Raw genomic sequence first — 19,982 nt, 5'->3', positions numbered from 1 at the left:
TTGGTCGCGATAGCGTCAGATCTTATTTTCTGTATTGCGATCTAAGTCCAACTGAAATGTGTTATTCCCCCATTCCCCCCCAAAAAAGTAGGGCGGGAACTTGGTTCTTTTCATACGTTGTTGATTGGATGTTGAGATGTGGGCATGGCACTCAAAAATGGAGGCAGATCTGAATGCGAGCATAAATTGGATTGTAAGAAAGGGGCGGAGTTTAAGACCAGCATTCGCCACAGTCTGTGCAGGTCAAAAAAACATTAAAAATTAATTTATCCTCTTTACAAATTTTATATCAGGGTCATCGAGGAATAGACCATGAATGTAAGTTCACCGACAACAAAGCAATCTTCAAGAAATGCCTTGGGAAGAGATATGCAGTAATTATTATATTTATGTGGAGCGAAACTGGTCTGCCAGCAAACAGAAGTGTGTGTGTTAATGTGTGTGTGTGTGTGTGTGTGTGTGTGTGTGTGTGTGTGTGTGTGTGTGTGTATGTTCAAGGACCTGAAGAGGCGGACAGCTTTCACTTGCCAGGCCTTGAAAATGATCTTGGATTGTGAGAAAACGACCTTATGCCAATCAAGAAGATTAGAACATACACTCTAATAAATACTGGAATAAAAACAACTCAAGTTGGGTTGAAAATGGACGGGTAGTTTTATTTAACTCAAAATCTTGTTTAAAAATTACTGTATTTCTTGCATAAAATTTTCTGACCAAATTGTTGGCATTTTTAATGCTTATAATTTAGACCAGACTCTCCTTACTTTACCTAACCTGAGAATAATAAATAGTCATTTTAAACGTGTTAAGATCAACACATTTGATCTGCAAAACACTTTCTTATATTTTTTCTGTCATTAGCAAATTATTAACTCATTTTTTTCTCTGTATTCTGTTGACTGTGTTGTTACATTTTGTGTATTATACACAAATTGTTTATTATAAACTTGTATTTTTTGCATTAATAAAAAATGAATGTATGCCTGGATGAAGCGTTCACAATAAAATCAATAACATGCATTTAGAAAATCGTTAGTGATAATTCACATTTCATGCTGATGTAACCTTAAATTCATTATTTGATTTTAGTTTCAGTTTAATTCATTATTTATTTTAGTTTGTTAATTCATGCTTTTATTTAAAAAGGGAAAAGAAAGAAAAAGATATTTTGATGTGGATGTGAAGACACTAATAATTGATTTAGTAATGTTTTCATGTATTTTCATGTGTCTTATGCAGAGTTATATATATGTTAGTTGGGAAATTAACTATATATAGTTAATTTATATAGAGGCTACTCACCAGAACTTGGTAGAGACAAGCATCGCTACTCTCCACTCTCATCTCCGAGGAGATACCCATCATCACCTGCACTGTCTCCACATCGAGATCGTCACGACAGCCCATCTCCACATTATCAAGATCGTCATGTCAGCCCATCTTCACATTATCGAGATCGTCATGTCAGCCCATCTCCACATTATCAAGATCGTCATGTCAGCCCATTTTCACATTATTGAGATCGTCATGTCAGCCCATTTTCACATTATCGAGACCGTCATGTCAGCCCATCGCCACATCATCGAGATAATTACATCAGCGCTTCTCCACATCGAGATCATCACATCAGTCCACCTCATCGAGATCGTCATGCCAACCTGCCTCCACATTATGCTGCTCAACATGCCAGCCATTCTTCTTATCATCGTAACCAACATGTTGGCCCCACTCTACATCATCGCGATCGTTATGTCAGCCCGACTTCTGATCATTGAGATCATGGCCTACATCATGCCTCTCATCATCAGGATCGTCGTACAACAGAATGGCCCTCCAACAGGTTCTCTGGTGAGAGATATGGCCTACGATCGTCTACTGACCATCCACCCTCATCTGGTGATCATCATGTCAGTTTCGTCGACGAGGATGCTGAACTTCAGGGAAATGGCTGGTAGCAGGTACTACAGGCCAGGTATCTGCTGAGTCTATGAGCAGGCCCAAACAAATTTAACTGGTAACACCTGTCATTCCCACACCTTATGTTTTTGCTATCGTTGAGAACATTGCTGTACAAGCATTTGTAGACGGTGGTTCAGAAATATATTTGATCAGCAAAACACTGAGAATGTCAATTCCCTCGTTAACAAAAAAGCCAATTCAGAAATCCTTTCTCTTGGCAAAATCAGTGACTGGTGACAGTGACTTGATACTCTTGGTATGTTACTCATTACTATTAGGCTTGGTGAGGAAGTGTTCTCACATGATGTTCAGGCGGTTAGGAATGCAACACAGCCAGTTATCCTTGGGTGGGATTTTCTTAGGAAACATCATGCTGTTGTAGGGAAAACACACCCTAGGAAAACACACCCTAAAATTAACTCAAATTAAATAATTTATAGGGAATTATAAAGAGTTGTAAGTTTACGACCGAGCAACTGAGTCGTCCAGCGTTCATTTGCTCGAGCCATAATAAGCTCTTGTAGCGGATATGAATATCCAACAATCGTGAAAACACTGATTAGAGCACGGTAACTTTCAGATCACAGTTGCATCATACACGTTGCAGAAAGGAAATGAGAGAGAAAGAGTTTTGAGAGAGAGAGAGTGATCTGATGAACATAATTCCTAACAATGCACTTCAAAGACCTGAACGAACCATTAATCATTCATTTAAATGCACCAGTTCAGTTTTAATCTGGGGTAATTGCTTTAGTCGACTTTAAATGTGAATTTCCCTTGTCGGCGTGCAGAAAAGGGTTTTCCAAGTCGATGAGGGTCTTAAAGGTCCATGTGGAACAATGAAAGGAAGTCTCTTTGTCGCTGGAGTTAAATCTGAGGTGGCAGAAGTCGTTGGTTGAACTTTGCGGAAAAACTTAGAACGAGACTTTCAGCGGAAAAGAAATTAAGTAAAAGAAAAAGAAAGTGATTGAAGGTTGGATGGCTTGAATGAGCTGCTTGTCTGTTCTTCTTGTTACTCCATGGTTCTTGGTACTTGTCTCTGTCTTGGTTCTTTTTGACTGACCCGTTCACTTGCAGTATGACAATTTAAACTTAGTTGTTTGTCATACCTCAGAGGAGTTTTGGCCAATCGTCCTGTTTCAAAAGGGCTTTTTTCTGCCTCCAATAAAACATAGGGTGTTACTTCCCGTGTCTGCTTTAGCAGAGTGCCATTTTAACATAATTTCTATTAAATGGAATATGATACATTTTAAACAGATTTCATTCAAGCCATAATTTAGGAAAGATGAAAAGAATTAAATTCTAAATTCTAATTCTAAGTCCAAATAAGGTATACTTTCAGTCATTCAGTCAAGAGCTAACACATTTACATGAATTGTGAGTGTTCTAAAGCATAACTGGTTACAGGTACTATTTGTGAACACATAATGCAAAATGTATGTAGTTAAAAGATGTTTGATAAGTCCATTTTAAAATAGTTTGGAACAATTTTGATGCAGTTTTATTTGTAGAACAGTCTCTGTTGGCTTTTCAGGTCTGCATTGTCTCTCTGTTTCTTTGATCTGGTGATCAAAGAATCTTTATCTTCTTGGGTGACCATTTGGTGTCGCAAATGGCTGAGTTCATCACTTCTCCTTCTGTCAGGAAACATGGATGTCGTAAAAAGTAATCAGCATCGGTTTTCTCTGCAGACGAGTTGGAGCCGAAAACTTGATTCTGAATTAGAATTATGTTTTGAAAGAATCATCTGAATGATTCATTTGTCTGGTTCGTCCATGGTTCTTACATATTCAGAATCAGAAATCAGAATCAGAAAGAGCTTTATTGCCAGGTATGTTGTTTACACATACTAGGAATTTGTTTTAGTGACAGAAGCTCCACAGTGCAACAGAGTAACAGCGACAAGACAAGACACATAATAAAAAGAATAAAATAATAATATACAAATTTACAAGATAGACAAAGTGCAAAAAAAGCAAAAGACAATATATATTATAGACAATTGTATGTACAATTATGTGTGCAAATTGAGATATAAATAAGTGTTTTAAGTAAATAAAGTGTAATAGTGTTGTGTATTCTGTGTTTGTCAAGTGTTCATGAGATGGATTGCTTAAGGGAAGAAACTGTTCCTGTGTCTGGTCGTTCTGGTGCTCAGGGCTCTGTAGCATCAACCGGATGGCAACAGTTCAAAGAGGGAGTGTGCTGGATGTGAGGGGTCCAGAGTGATCTTATTTGCCCTTTTTCTCACTCTGGATAAGTACAGTTCTTGGAGAGTGGGGAGGGTTGTGCCAATGATTCGCTCAGCAGACCGGACTACCCTCTGTAGTCTTCTGAGGTCAGATTTGGTAGCTGAGGTGAACCAGACGGTAATTGAAGTGCAGAGGATGGATTCGATGATGGCAGAGTAGAACTGTTTCAGCAGCTCCTGTGGTAGGTTGAACTTCCTCAGCTGGCGAAGGAAGTACAACCTCTGCTGGGCCTTTTTCACAATAGACTCGATGTGGTTGTCCCACTTCAGGTCCTGGGAGATGGTGGTGCCCAGGAACCTGAATGACTCCACTGCAGTCACAGTGCTGTTCATGATGGTGAGTGGGGGGAGAGCAGGGGGGTTTCTCCTGAAGTCCACGATCATCTCCACTGTCTTGAGCGTGTTGAGCTCCAGGTTGTTAAGACTGCACCAGACAGCCAGCTGTTCAACCTCTAGTCTGTAAGCAGACTCGTCACCGTCCCGGATGAGGCCGATCAGTGTGGTGTCATCCGCAAACTTCAGAAGCTTGACAGAGGGGTCTTTAGAGGTGCAGTCGTTGGTGTAAAGGGAGAAGAGCAATGGGGAGAGAACACAGCCCTGAGGGGTGCCGGTGCTGATGGTGAGGGTGCTGGATGAGAATTTTCCCAGCCTCACTAGCTGCTGCCTGTCTGTCAGGAAGCTGGTGATCCACTGACAGACAGAGGTGGGCACGGAGAGCTGAGCTAGTTTAGGCTGGAGGAGTGATGGGACGATGGTGTTAAAAGCAGAGCTGAAGTCCACAAACAGGATCCTCACATAAGTCCCTGGTCTGTCCAGATGCTGGAGAACATAATGCAGTCCCATATTGACTGCATCATCCACAGACCTGTTTGCTCGGTAAGCAAACTGCAGGGGGTCCAGTAAGGGTCCAGTGATGTCCTTCAGAAAAGCCAAAACCAATCTTTCAAATGACTTCATGGCCACAGACGTTAGAGCCACAGGTCTGTAGTCATTTAGTCCAGTAATTTTGGGTTTCTTTGGGATGGGGATGATGGTGGAGCGTTTGAAACATGAGGGGACTTCACACAGCTCCAGTGATCTGTTGAAGATCTGTGTGAAGATGGGGGCCAGATGGTCAGCGCAGGATTTCAGACAGGCTGGTGAAACGCTGTCTGGGCCTGGTGCCTTTCTTCTCTTGTTCTTTCTGAAGACCTGGCGCACATCATCTTCACTGAACTGAATTGCAGGTGTGGGGGAGAGGGGGGTTGATGGAGGTGTGAATGGTGATTTTTCAAACCTGCAATAAAACTCGTTCAGATCGTCTGCCAGTTGTTGATTCTCCACAGAGATGGGGGATGGTGTCTTGTAGTTGGTGATAACTTTCAGACCTTTCCACACTGAAGCTGTGTCATTAGAAGAGAACTGATTCCGAAGTTTATCAGAATAATTCCTCTTTGCCACTCTGATCTCCTTTTCCAGTGTGTATTTGGCCTGTTTGTACAAGACTCTGTCCCCTTTTCTGCGAGCATCTTCTTTGGCCTGACGGAGCTGGCTGAGTTTTGCAGTGAACCAGGGTTTGTCGTTGTTGTAAGATAAATGAGTCTTTGTAGGAATGCACAGATCCTCACAGAAACTGATATATGATGTAACAGTCTCTGTGAGCTCGTCCAGATCGGTGGCAGCAGCTTCAAAAACACCCCAATCAGTCCATTCGAAACAGGCTTGTAAAGCCTGCTCTGTTTCGGTGGTCCATATCTTTACAGTCTCTTTACCGCCGCCGCGCGATTTCCCCGTCCGGAATGGCGTCGTTCAGCCAGGTTTCCGTGAAGCACAGAGCAGCCGAGTTCGAGAAATCCTTATTTGTCCGGGAGAGCAGAAGGAGTTCGTCTGTTTTGTTAGGCAGAGAGCGGAGCTTTCGGACCTTAGGCATGGTGCGTCAATACTAATGTCATGACCTTGACCCTTATTGGGTAGACAGGTAATTTACCGTATAAAGAAGAAGGGAAGGAGAGGAAGAGGAAGAGGAAAACAAAACAAAACAGTTGAGTGTTTCCTGGTATGGCTAACACTACTGTGTGCATCTAAAGCCGAGTTCAGACTGCACGATTTTCAAAGTAGTCGGGTCACTGTTCTTTTCACACTGCATGACTATCTTGGCCAGCATTCAGTCGCTGCTGTGTTCAAACTGCACGATGGATCGGCGACAGAAGGTTTCACACTGCATGACTTTACAATAGGAAGAATCGCCGACAACTCTGTCTGGCACGCAAATTACGTTTCACAACCAAACACACGCGAGACGTGACAAGGAAACAACACGATATCACGCGTTCAAGACCAGAGTTCTCACGTGAGACTGGCCCTGCGTTTCAATCAGCTCCCTAGCTCCCTAGGTAGTGAATCAGTAGGTAATGAAAGTGAATGTGGCTGATACCCTGATCAGTGCCCTGACTACTGAACTAGGGAGCTGATTGAGACACACGGTGGGATTATTATTAAAAATAGTAGTCCGCAAGAAGCTTAAAATACGAATTGCCTGTGCGCTGATTTGCAGCCAAAACAACATAAATAAAAGAAGAATATGGAAAAGGAAATGTTTGGGGAGACTGTGGATTATGTGTTCTGCAACGACAGTTGGAACTAAATACATAACTTTTCAATGTGCTGCTGTTGCGGATGGTCAAGCAAATGTTTGTGCTTTGTTTTTGTTTGATATAATTGTAATGTTTATCTGAAATGAAGCCATGCTTGCAGATATTGTGGTCTATAACTCCTCCCCGAACTCTCCGCTGCTCTGTATCTTGCTCTCTCATTGGCTGTCGGTCATCGCCGATGTAGTTTTCAGTCAGAACACTTTTCACACAACATGATTTTGAATCGCCGACAGGTCCAGATATTTAGCATGCCAAATATCTCATTCGGCGATCATCGGCGATTCTCTCATATTGCGTCTTTGCTCATTCACACTGCGTGATTGTCACTCGCGTGAACGAGCACCGATTTGCCTGTGATTTCGGGCATTTGTCGGCGATTTCTCAAAACTTGTCGGCGAGCCAAAATCGGGGCTAAAATCGTGCAGTCTGAACTCGGCTTAAGGTGTCATGTATCATAGCTTAATGAGAGGTGTTCTACTTGTTGTGCAGATAGTTGCATGTTTCTTATGGTGAATGTAGCTAAGTCGATGTTGAGCTAGTTTCTGAAACTAATTTCTGTCTGTAGGAAGAGCATGTTGGTGAGTATGTAAATGTAGTGTAGTGTAATGTAATGTAGTTGTAGCAAGGTTCAAGGTTCGCTGAACCACGCCCCCCTCGCCACATACCCCCACCGCCTGACTCAGGCCGGGGAGCCATCCGGCCTGTAGCCCCCCCACCATTTCTGGAGAGGAAATCGGCCACAGCCATCTGAACACCCGGCCTGTGGACCACTTTGAACTTAAAAGGCTGTAAAGCTAGATACCAACGACTGATCTGCGCGTTGGTATCCTTCATGCGGTGCCACTGCAGAGGGGCATGGTCCAAACACAGGGTGAATTCCCGCCCCAGGAGATAATAGCGGAGGGTGAGGACGGCCCACCTGATGGCAAGACACTCCTTTTCTGTGGTGCTGTAATTAGTCTCTCTCTTCGAGAGCTTCCAACTAATGTACAGCACCAGCCGTTCCTCCCCCTCTATCTTCTGGGACAGGACAGCACCCAGCCCCCTGTCCGATGCGTCTGTCTGCAACAGAAATGGGAGAGAAAAATCAGGAGAGTGTAACAACGGCCCGCCACATAAAGTAGCCTTCACTTGGGTAAAGGCCTGCTGGCACAGCTCCGTCCACTGGACCGTATCTGGTGCCTCCTTTTTAGTGAGATCAGTCAAAGGGCTGGTGAGGTCTGAATAATTAGGCACAAACCTTCTATAATATCCCGCCAGCCCTAAGAACTGTCTCACCTCCTTTTTGGTCTTGGGACGCGGACAATTCGCAACTGCTGCCGTCTTGTCAATTTGGGGACGCACCTGCCCATGTCCCAAGTGGAAGCCCAGATACCTTACTTCCACACGCCCAATTGCACCCTTCTTCGGATTGGCCGTAAGCCCAGCTCCTCTCAGCGATCTCAAGACGGCCCTCAAATGCTGCATATGCTGCTGCCAGTCATTACTAAATATAATTATGTCATCAAGATAGGAAGCAGCATACGCAGCATGGGGCCGTAAAATCCTATCCATGAGACGCTGAAAGGTAGCTGGAGCCCAGAACAGCCCGAACAGAAGGGTGACAAATTGGTGTAATCCAAACGGCGTGGTGAAAGCTGTTTTTTCTTTAGATAATGGAGACAAGGGGATCTGCCAATATCCCTTTGTTAAGTCCAGTGTCGAATAAAAGCGAGCCGTACCGAGCCGATCAAGCAGTTCGTCCACCCATGGCATTGGATACGTGTCGAATTTCGACACAGCATTCACCTTGCGATAATCCACACAAAACCGAATTGAGCTGTCCGTTTTCGGAACTAAAACTATCGGGCTCGCCCAGTTACTGTTGGATTCTTCTATTACTCCCATGTCAAGCATTGCCCCTAATTCTGCCTGAACCACTTTTTTCTTGTGTTCAGGCAAGCGATACGGCCGGCTGCGAACTACCACGCCCGGCTCTGTCTCGATATGGTGCTGAATCAGATTAGAACGGCCAGGTAGGGGCGAGAACACGTTCGCAAACTCTGCTTGTAATTTAGTGAGGTCAGTGGGCTGGGAGGGTGAGAGATGATCCCCTCCTGGGGCCAGCACGAGAGATTGTGGTTTGGAATTCGCCTCTGGCCCGAGATCATCCTCTCCACCAATCACCGTCACCAGCATCACTGCCTCTGCCTCATTCCATTTTTTGAGGAGATTGAGGTGATATATCTGACATGCCCCTCTCCTATCAGACCATATTACCTCATAATCGAGATCTCCAATTTGCCGTGTGACCTCGAATGGTCCTTGCCACTTTGCCAATAATTTGGAGCTTGACGCTGGGAGCAATACAAGCACTTTCTCTCCCGGTGCAAATTTACGTAAATTAGTTCCCCTGTTGTACAGCCGGCTCTGTCTGTCCTGGGCTTGTAACAAATTCTCTGTTGACAGCCGCCCCAAAGTGTGGAGTTTTGTTCTCAAGTCCATTACATACTGAATTTCATTTTTACTCTGAGATGGTCCGTCCTCCCAAGTTTCTCTGAGGACATCCAGTACCCCACGGGGCTGGCGTCCGTAGAGAAGCTCGAAGGGGGAAAACAGCGAACAAGAGGGGTTCTAACCATTTATCCCAATTTTTGGCGTCTTCGTGAACGAATTTACGAATCATGGTTTTAAGCGTGTGATTAAAATGTTCAACAAGCCCGTCAGTTTGTGGGTGAAAGACGCTGATACAGATCGTTTTAATGCCCAATAATTCGTAAAGTACGCGTAAAGTACGTGACATAAACGCCGTGCCTTGATCGGTGAGGATTTCTTTTTGAATCCCCACCCGGGAGATTAGACTAAACAGTGCGTCCGCAACACTCTTCGCGGAAATGCTGCAGAGGGCCACTGCTTCAGGATATCGTATTGCATAATCCACAATGACTAATGCAAAGTGATGTCCCCTAGCTGATCGCTCTAATGGCCCGATGAGGTCCATACCAATTCTCTCGAAGGGGACCTGCATTAATGGAAGGGGGCGCAAAGGCGCTTTTAGGGTGGCCGGTGGATTTACCAACTGACATTCACGACAGGACGTGCACCACCTGCGCACATTCTCGTGAATGCCCGGCCAAAAAAATCGGGTCATGAGGCGATTTAGTGTTGTTGCCTGTCCTAAGTGTCCAGCCATTGGATTAGAATGAGCCGCTTGGAAAAGCATTTCCCTGCGGCTCCTTGGAACTAACAACTGGGTTGTATCTTCTTTTGTCTGGGTGTCTTGGGTCACCCGATACAACCGATTTTTTATCACTGCAAAATATGGATAGGTAAGTGCCCGTCCAGGCTGGAGAGGCTGACCTTCGATGACTTGGACCTGCTCAAATGCACGTTTTAGCGTCTCATCCTGAGACTGCTCCAGGGAAAAGTCATTGCGATCCGAGAGAATTATTCTCTCGATTTCACTCTGTTCCCCTGAAGCAGCACTCAGTGGGTCCCGATCAGTTTCTCCTGCCTGTACTTGCGCATCCCCAACCATCACATTTTTTCCCCAAGAGGCATCCATGCATAAAAAACCCAATAATTCAGAAAATGCTGGCCAATTTGTCCCCAAAATTAACGGATGCCGGAGGTGCGGATTAACTGCCACCTCAACACTATGCTTTTGGCCCCAGAATTGGATAATGACTGGCACTACAGGATATACCACCACATCCCCGTGCACACACCGCACCTTAACCATGCGGCTTGTATCCAATGCCCCGGATGAAATCAGGCTTTGATGGATCGAGGTTTGGTTACAGCCTGAATCCACCAAGGCCTGATAGGTACCCCCCCTTGATACTCACAGGTATTTGGTACCAACCAGCTTGACCGGGGGCAGCCTGCGGGGCGTCCAGGACCCGGACCATTGTCCCGACCTCCATCAGTTTTCACGAAATGCTCCGGGTCCGAGTCCAGCGACGTGGGGCGGTGGCACTGGACCCACTCGGCTGTCTTCCTTGGGAGCCAAGTAATGAATTGCTCCAGTACCACACAATCGTCGATCTTCTCCACGTTGCTTCCCTCAGCCAACAGCCATTTGTGGCAGGAGTCCCTGAGCTGTTGGGCCATCACGAAGGGTCGCTGAAGGATGGTCCTTTTCAGGTCGTCGAAGACCAGGAGATTCTGCACCGGAAGCTGCTGTGCCACTAACTGGGATTCCCTGGAGAACAACGGGACCAGGTGCATTGGCCACTGGTCCCACGGCCAGCCCGACAGCTCAGCCGTCTTTTGAAACAAGTCGATGAATGCCTCCGGGTCATCCTCAGATCCCATTTTGTTGAGTGGTAGGTGGGTGGGCACAGCTTGATGTTCCAGGGCTTCCGGTTGAACCTCTCAGTCAATCCAGCTCCGGAACCTCTCGCGGTCTTCCTGCTGGGCTTGGACGATGACTTGAAAACACCTCTTTTGATCCTGTCTCAAGTCCAGCAGGCTTCTGGTTGTGACAGACTGTCTGACCTTCTGTGTTTACTGTTGTTACTGTTGCACAAGCATGGTTCTTGAGATGGGAACTCGTTGGATTTATTGATGGGTGATGAATAACCAGAACTGTGTTTTCTGGTATTACTGAGTTTTCAGCGGTGTTTGGCTGTAAGAGACCGCTTTGTCCTGTGTTGTTGTAGAACGGGTGGCAGTCATCCCCATTTGGAAGGTGGATCAGATGATCACTGTGCAAGCCTATGCATCTATAACTTTTTACACTTTTGTGCTTCTGCAATGATCTGTCTTCTATAAAACAGACCAGTTCAAAAGGTCTCTACTCAAAATAATTCATGCACTACAGCCATTTAATCTCAGATACAGTGCATTTTCATGTCTTTTGCTCAAAAAGAGAGGTGACAGTTAACAGGTTTGTAAATAATAAATTCTCTGATTTTTACTGTGACTTTCAGACTGCACTGTGTGGATGTGTTGTTCTGGACTGAACCCGTGTGCACAGCGCAGTATTCCTGACCGTCAGACCTCAGTGTAGTATGCAGGCGGAGGAGAGAAGGACTGGACTCCGGCCCGATGCATTGTTTGAGCCGTGCTCACAATATCTTCAGTGTAGAGCCCGATGTGCTGGATTCCTGCTCCTTTGTGCTGATCCAGAAATGAGTCCACCTGGTTTCTGCCTGGAATTAAACCACTATTATTAAACAGAGAGCTGTGATCTCACTGCTCAGCACTCAACTCGAGCAAGTTATTTAAATATTAGTACATAATAGTTAAAGACACGTAATATAAAGTGGGTGTGAGATTTAAATGCATGACCGTACCTTGCTCAGGAAGAGACTCTGCGATCACAAACTTGCAGTCGGGCTCCTTTTTTGTCTTTGAAGGACAGAGTGATTCCCGACTCACTGCATTTCCAGTATTCCATCGCCGTCAGCCGCAGCCCGATCCCGTCATAGTTCAACACGTATCCCTCCTCCACGTCCTCATTCCTGCGCAGGGAGAATAGGTCATGATCACAGAATGATGAATCGGACAATATTTGGACAGTTGGGAGATCTTATTTGTTTGCATCAAATAGCACATTTACATTTGGCAAACACTTATCCAAATCACTGCATTCAAGCTGTTCATGCATTCCCTAGGATTCAAACCCTAGACTGTACTCTTGACTGTTTGACTGTACTCTTTGAACATTTATGCATTTGGCAGACACTTTTATCCAAAGTGACTTGCATTGCATTCAAGGTATACTTTTTAGCAGTTCATGCATTTCCTGGGAATCAAACCCATGACCTTGGCATTGCAAGTGCCATACTTTACTGTTCGAGCCGTTTACATTCATGCATTTGGCAGATACTTTTATCCAAAGTGACTTGCATTGCATTCAGTGTTTACATTGGATCAGATCATGCATTGCCATACTATGGTAAGCCATTTTGACTTTTATTCATTCTCCGGATATGAATTCTTGATATCAACAATTCAGTTCTCACTAGTTAAAATGCTAATTCTTGATATCAGGAATAACATTTCCACTAGTAACAAAGTTAATTTTTGATATCAACAATTCAATTTTCACTAGTTAAAATGCTAATTTTTGATATCAAGAATTATATTTCCACAGGTAAAAACTAGAATTCTTGATATCAGCAATTTATATCCTGGGAAAGGCAATAGGCAAGCCGTTTTGACTTTTAATAATTCCCAGGATATGAAATTTTGATATCAATAATTCAATTTTCACTAGTTAAAATGTTAATTCTTGATATCTGGAATTACATTTCTACTAGTAACAATGACAATTGTTGATATCAAGAATTAACATTTCCACTAGTAACAATGTTAATTCTTGATATCAACAATGATGTCATCACTCACCAGAAATATGTATTCTTGATATCAACATTTCAATTTCCAATTTAGAAAATCTGTAATTGTATTTTCACTAGTGAAATGTCACCATAGGCTGCCATTCAAATTCAATTGTTGATATCAAGAACTGATTTTTTACTAGTTGAAATTCCAATTTCACATATCAGAAATACAGTTCTTACTAGTAAAAATGCAAATTTTTGATATCAATAATTCAATTGTCACTAGTTGAAATGTCTATTCTTGATATCAACAATTTAATTGCTACTAGTAACAATGTTCATTTTTGATATCAATAATTTGATTGTCACTAGTGACAATGTTAGTTTCTGATATCATGAATGTGATTGTTACTAGTAAGAAAGCCATTTTACATATCTGAAATTATGTTGATATCGGAAATGCATTTTCAGATATCAAAAATGAACATTTTTACTAGTAGCAATTCAATTGATGATATCAAGAACTATGGAAGGCCGTTTCAGCATAAAAACGTTCCAGCGTTACTCGTCATAATTATATTTTTACTAGTAACAATTAAATTAAAGAGCTCTATAATTTAATTTATACTAGTAACAATTACGATTACAGAGCTCTATAATTCAATTTTTACTAGTAACAATTATAATTGTAGAGCTCTCTAATTCGGTTTTTACTAGTCACAATAACAATTATAGAGCTCTACAATTAAATTTTTACTAGTAACAATTACAATTACAGAGCTCTATAATTCAATTTTTACTAGTAACAATTATGATTATAGAGCTCTCTAATTCAATTGTTACTAGTAACAATTCCAATTAGAGAGCTCTACAATTCATTTATTACTAGTCATATGTCTCCATTGACTTCCATTCATTTTTAATTATAGAGCTCTGTAATTCAATTGTTACTAGTAACAATTGGGATTATAGAGCTCTCTAATTGAATTCTTACTAGTAACAATTACAATTATAGAGCTCTCTAATTCAATTTTTACTAGTAACAATTACAATTATAGAGCTCTCTAATTGAATTCTTACTAGTAACAATTACAATTATAGAGCTCTCTAATTTAATTCTTACTAGTAACAATTACAATTATAGAGCTCTCTAACTGAATTCTTACTAGTAACAATTGAATTACAGAGCTCTTCAATTGATTTATTACTAGTAAAAATACACATTAAAGATATGTGCAATTGCAGAGCTCTATAATTCAATTACAGAGCTCTCTAATTCAATTGTTACTAGTAACAATTGAATTAGAGAGCTCTCTAATCGTAATTGTTACTAGTAACAATTGAATTACAGAGCTCTCTAATCATAATTGTTACTAGTAACAATTGAATTAGAGAGCTCTGTAATTCAATTAGAGAGCTCTATAATCAAATTGTTACTAGTAAGAATTCAATTGTAGAGCTCTCTAATTGCAATTCTTACTAGTAATAATTAAATTATAGAGCTCTCTAATTCAATTGTTACTAGTAACAATTGAATTAGAGAGCTCTATAATTGAATTACAGAGCTCTCTAATTGAATTGTTACTAGTAAGAATTAAGTTACAGAGCTCTATAATTCAGTTCTTACTAGTAACAATTAGAATTAGAGAGCTCTGTAATTGCAATCTTACTAGTACAAATTGAATTACAGAGCTCTACAATAGCAATTCTTACTAGTAACAATTGCATTACAGAGCTCTGTATTCGGCGACATATCATTATGCTAATCGTGCCTTATGCATATTCAACTGGGGTCAGTGGCGTAACTTTGTTTTACAAAGTGGGTGGACAAGAATGTGTATGGGTGGTTGTATTATTATTACAATAATAATGATATGATATTAAAATTATAAATGTGTTCAAATATGATAGTTTTCCTACATCTACTATAATACAATGTCTTTAGTCTCGAGAGTATGTACATTAGTTAATAAATACGACGATCCGCCTTTGATGATTGAATGTCCTGATGGACTAGTGGCAGTTTCTCCGATTAGGATATAAGAGATTCCCGGTTCTAATCCAACGAAGTGAATTTTTTTTTTTTTCTCATTAAAACCAAAGATTTTCATCAGTGATTGTATATCAAGAGCAGTGACACGTTTATATGTATTTTGTTTTTTGTGATTTCAACGTATGGAATAGAGATCTCCGCAACAGCGATAGATTGAAGTGCTAATCCGTGTGCACGAGCGCTGTGAACCCTGTTGCACGCGCCTCTGATAACAACGAGCACTCAACAACAACATAATTTCAAAAACAACATACCCCAGCGCCAAATCGCCTATTATTAACACAATTTGATAATCAATTCAATAGAGGTGTTTATTTTGTATTAGATATCCGCGATAATCATTCTATTATTGCATAACAATACTAAACACTGTAAATATTTAAAATGAATTTATACTCCTTAATATCAAGTTTGTCAAACACTTTGGGTGGCTTAGGGCATTTCACCCTATATTATGTCCAGTGATATGGAGTGTTCTTGGCTCTTAGCTTTACCAATATACAAAGGTGAATGAATATAACGACTAAATATAGGCTTTCATCTCAGGCATCATCTTAATTTTGCTTTAATGTGAACATGATTAATATGTTACCTAAGTCTGTAAAATATTTCAGGATACTTTAGAACCACGCTACAGGGCTTTTATTTTGAAACGCACTTTTGTAGGCGGGAAATCTGCAATCTGTTTTGCATCTCATGAATAGGAGTTTTTACTAGTAATAATACAATTATAGAGCTCTGTAATTAGAATTGCTACTAGTAAGAATTGAATTAAAGAGCTCTCTAATTCAGTTTTTACTAGTAACAATTATAATTAGAGAGCTCTATAATTCAGTTTTTACTAGTAACAATTGAATTAGAGAGCTCTCTAGTGGAATTGTAGAGCTCTGCAATTGGATTATTACTAGTAACAATTGAATTACAGAGCTCTGCAATTGGATTATTACTAGTAACAATTGAATTACAGAGCTCTGCAATTGAATTCTTACTAGTAATAAATGAATTGCAGAGCTCTCTAATTGGAATTGTTACTAGTAAAAACTGAATTATAGAGCTCTACAATTCAGTTGTTACTAGTAAGAATACAATTGCAGAGCTCTATAATTCAATTAGAGAGCTCTACAATCATAATTGTTACTAGTAAAAAATGAATTATAGAGCTCTCTAATTGTAATTGTTACTAGTAAAAACTGAATTAGAGAGCTCTTTAATTTAATTGTTACTAGTAAAAATATAATTACGACGAGTAACGCTGGAACGTTTTTATGCTGAAACGGCCTTCCATACAAGAACTGACATTTCAACTAGTGACAATTGAATTCTTGATATCAAAAATTCGCATTTTTACTAGTAACAATGTAATTATTGATATCAACAAAGACAGCTGATATCTGAAATTGCTCTTGCAACTAGTGAAAATACAATTACTGATATCTAGAAATGCAATTTTTACAGGTAAGAATAGCTATGGTAATGAGTTAATGAATATTAATGAGATGTGGTTTTCCCATAATCCTCTGTAAGCCAAAGATGGAGAGAACATCCATCCAGAGAAATGACTCCTTTATTTTTTTCCGTTTACTTAATAAAACATAAAAATTATATATATATTTTTTTTAATTGTTAAAAAAGTAGTTTCATCCTGTTTGTTTTTATTGGCCACCTGGTCCTTCGGAGAACTAACGGAAAAAATGAACAAGGCATTCATGTATTATTTATTTTACCATTGACATGAACATAAGAAAAATAACCTCATGTCCTTTGTTCATGTTTATTTTTGTTTTCATTACACTTTCTAATGCATCAATGGACTATTTTTTTATTGTTCCATCCATGACATTTACATGTGGCTCTAATACAGAATGTGTCGTCATCGTGGCCAAATTCGTGCCAGTGTTTCTCTTTGATTAAAGGCCGGTGCATTATAAAACAGTGTAATAAAACGTTATTGGCTACTGAATATTTTTACTGTACATTTTGATGTATTATTATGTACACCGACACCTTCTCATTTGGGATAGCCTAATAATGAGCCAAAATATTTGCACACTCTGTCCAATGGATGCGTAAATATGGCATGATAGCTACACTGTAATGTGCTAATAACTTGCATTATTTTTATATGCAGTATGTTGTGAATTAACTTGAAGTATAGGGCCACATTGGACAAGATGAATGATAAAGTCTTTCTGAACCTCTTTCCTATTCCTGTCGGCCATTTTAATGTCACATTAAATATGAAAACTCGTCTGATAGTCAGTCCAGTTGCATATATATTTGAATGAAATATGCATCCGGAATGTCTCTCAATTGCAGTGGGTTCGGAGTGGAATGGACAATAATTTAATAAGAATGTAATCTTGCCCATCGGGTTGTCAGCCTGTTATTATTTTTGTTGTTGTTATTGTTGTTTTACTTTATAACTATAATGTTGACTTAAAACCTAACAACAGTAGTTTCATAAAATAACTAATGAATGCTTTGTTCGTAAACTTTTTTTTCTGTTTTGGTAAAGTGCCTCTACTGTTCCATTACATTGTTATCATGAAGTGTTGTTTTGGTGATTGTAGTTTACTGAGCTTTTGCCTGCAAAACAATACGGAATAGAACGGAATCGAGATCCGCCCCGTCTCCTCCCCGAAATCACCATATATGGAGCTTATGACGCCTAGTTTTACTATGCATAACCTCATCTGCATATCATTTCCATACATATTCCCATCCACGTGACACCATGGTTAACATTTGTGCCACACACCTTACACAAAAATCATCCAATATTCGTATGTTTTAGAATAAATATATCAAAATATGCATAAAAACAAAACTGTATAAAAAAACTTAAGATAAAGGTTTTAGAATAGAGTTGATTCATTCATTTCCACTGGCCAAATAGTATTTTAATTGTTTTCAACAATTTGAATCACATTTATGTAGTTTGAACATATCTTTTAGGAAGTTTATATATTTTTAGTGGAAACAAATAATTTATTGCAGTGTAAATACAATTGTCTTTCTCAGCGCTTCACTGAAGTATTTTAAAAAGGAAACGTGCATATCTTACCATTTTCCTCAAATTATATCCTTCAAATACAGTGGTAATTGTTTGAAGATCCTTCACACGACATCAACACCTACTGCAGCTGTGGTTATACAGTAAGATATTATCATTGGACCTATTCAAACTGTCATTAAAGCAGCGTGTCAGAGGAAAACTGATCGAAAGTAGCACATCTACTATCTGAATTAATATCACATTTGATTAACTTCTCCGTAATGACTGCGTAATGGAATTTTCAATGCTTATCGCCATTAGTGAAAGTGAAATATTAATGTAAATGTGTATATCAGAATGAAAACGTGAGTTTCTATGTGAGTTTAAATCATTCTTTTATTTATTTAAACTGTTAGTGATCATGCACTGTATTTATGATTATGACTCATAATTAGGATTTAAAGTGGTTTTCCTCCATCTGCCGTCAGTCCCTCAGCTCACCATTGGTGTCGCCAAACTTCTCCAAAATGTTCGTAGCATGGGTCAGAGTTTGCTTGGAGGTGTGCAAATTTTCCCATCAAGTTTGTTTTTATAAATCTCAACTTATGCATAGAAACTGACGTACGCACTTTCAGGGCCTGTTTTGTGAGTACGCAAAGTTTTATAAATGAGGCCCCTGGTGAGGAGATCAACATGGCGGACGGTGTACAGCTCACTCAGGGGAGGAGCTAAGTGAATAGGGCGGTGTCTGTCAGCAGTCATGGGCGGGGCTTCTTACAGAAGAGCAGGGGTAATCTGGAGAGACTTTATGATTAATGGGGATTATAATAAAAGGAGTGGGTGGATTTTTTTTTACCATTATAAGATGGTTGTTTACACACATCTGTGTTCAAACACCTTATCAAAGTGAATTTTGCATTATAGGTCCCCTATAAACATAAAAATAGAGAAATTAATAAAAATAAATAAATGTGTATATAAATATAAACACATGAAAGAAAAAAAATACATATATAAACAAAGGAATTTTCTTACTACATTTTTTTGTTTATCTCTGTTTATTTATTGGTGTGTGTCGTCATTCCTCTGAGTTAAACTACAGTTTGAAGATGTTTAATATGTTGTTTTCATCTGAATTCATCTTATTCTGTTTCTGTAATCACAGCAGATTCTGAGGATTGAACAGAATGACACCAACATGATCCAGAATGTTCCAGCACTTCCGAAGGAAACCCACAGAAATGCCTTATTACTTCCTCTAGTCGATCACATGATTTCATGTTCTGAGACAAACATCCTGGAGATTCATCTGTATGTTTGTAGGTCAGAGAAACACACAGAATGAAGTATTACAATATATATATATATATATATATATATATATATATACACATACATACATACATATACACACACATACACACACACACACACATTGATGCGACTTACCAGCAGGACGAGCTACGAGACTCTGATTAAATAGCTCCACCCCGCAATATCATGTGCACAATTGCGAGTGACGCAACAGCCAATGGAGAGTTTCCCAATTTATGCTAAATTTAACAATAATATTTTTAAACTCTGTATATATGTATACAGCTCTGGAAAAAATTGCAATTTTTTCTTAAATCAGCATCTCTACAAGTATGGAAGCCATTCCATTCCAATGTCTGTTGAATTCCAACACAGGCACACCTCACTCTACTGAATGAGGTGCTGATTAGGTGATCACCTGAACCAAATCTTATTTAATAAGGAAAAGTATAAAAAAAACATTTTGTGGTCATCACTATCCTCTTGCAGTGGGACCAGCTGGATG

This window comes from Megalobrama amblycephala, linkage group LG20 (genome assembly GCF_018812025.1).
Source record: "Megalobrama amblycephala isolate DHTTF-2021 linkage group LG20, ASM1881202v1, whole genome shotgun sequence".
NCBI classification, from domain to species: Eukaryota; Metazoa; Chordata; class Actinopteri; order Cypriniformes; family Xenocyprididae; genus Megalobrama; species Megalobrama amblycephala.
This window is presented reverse-complemented; position numbering follows the sequence as displayed.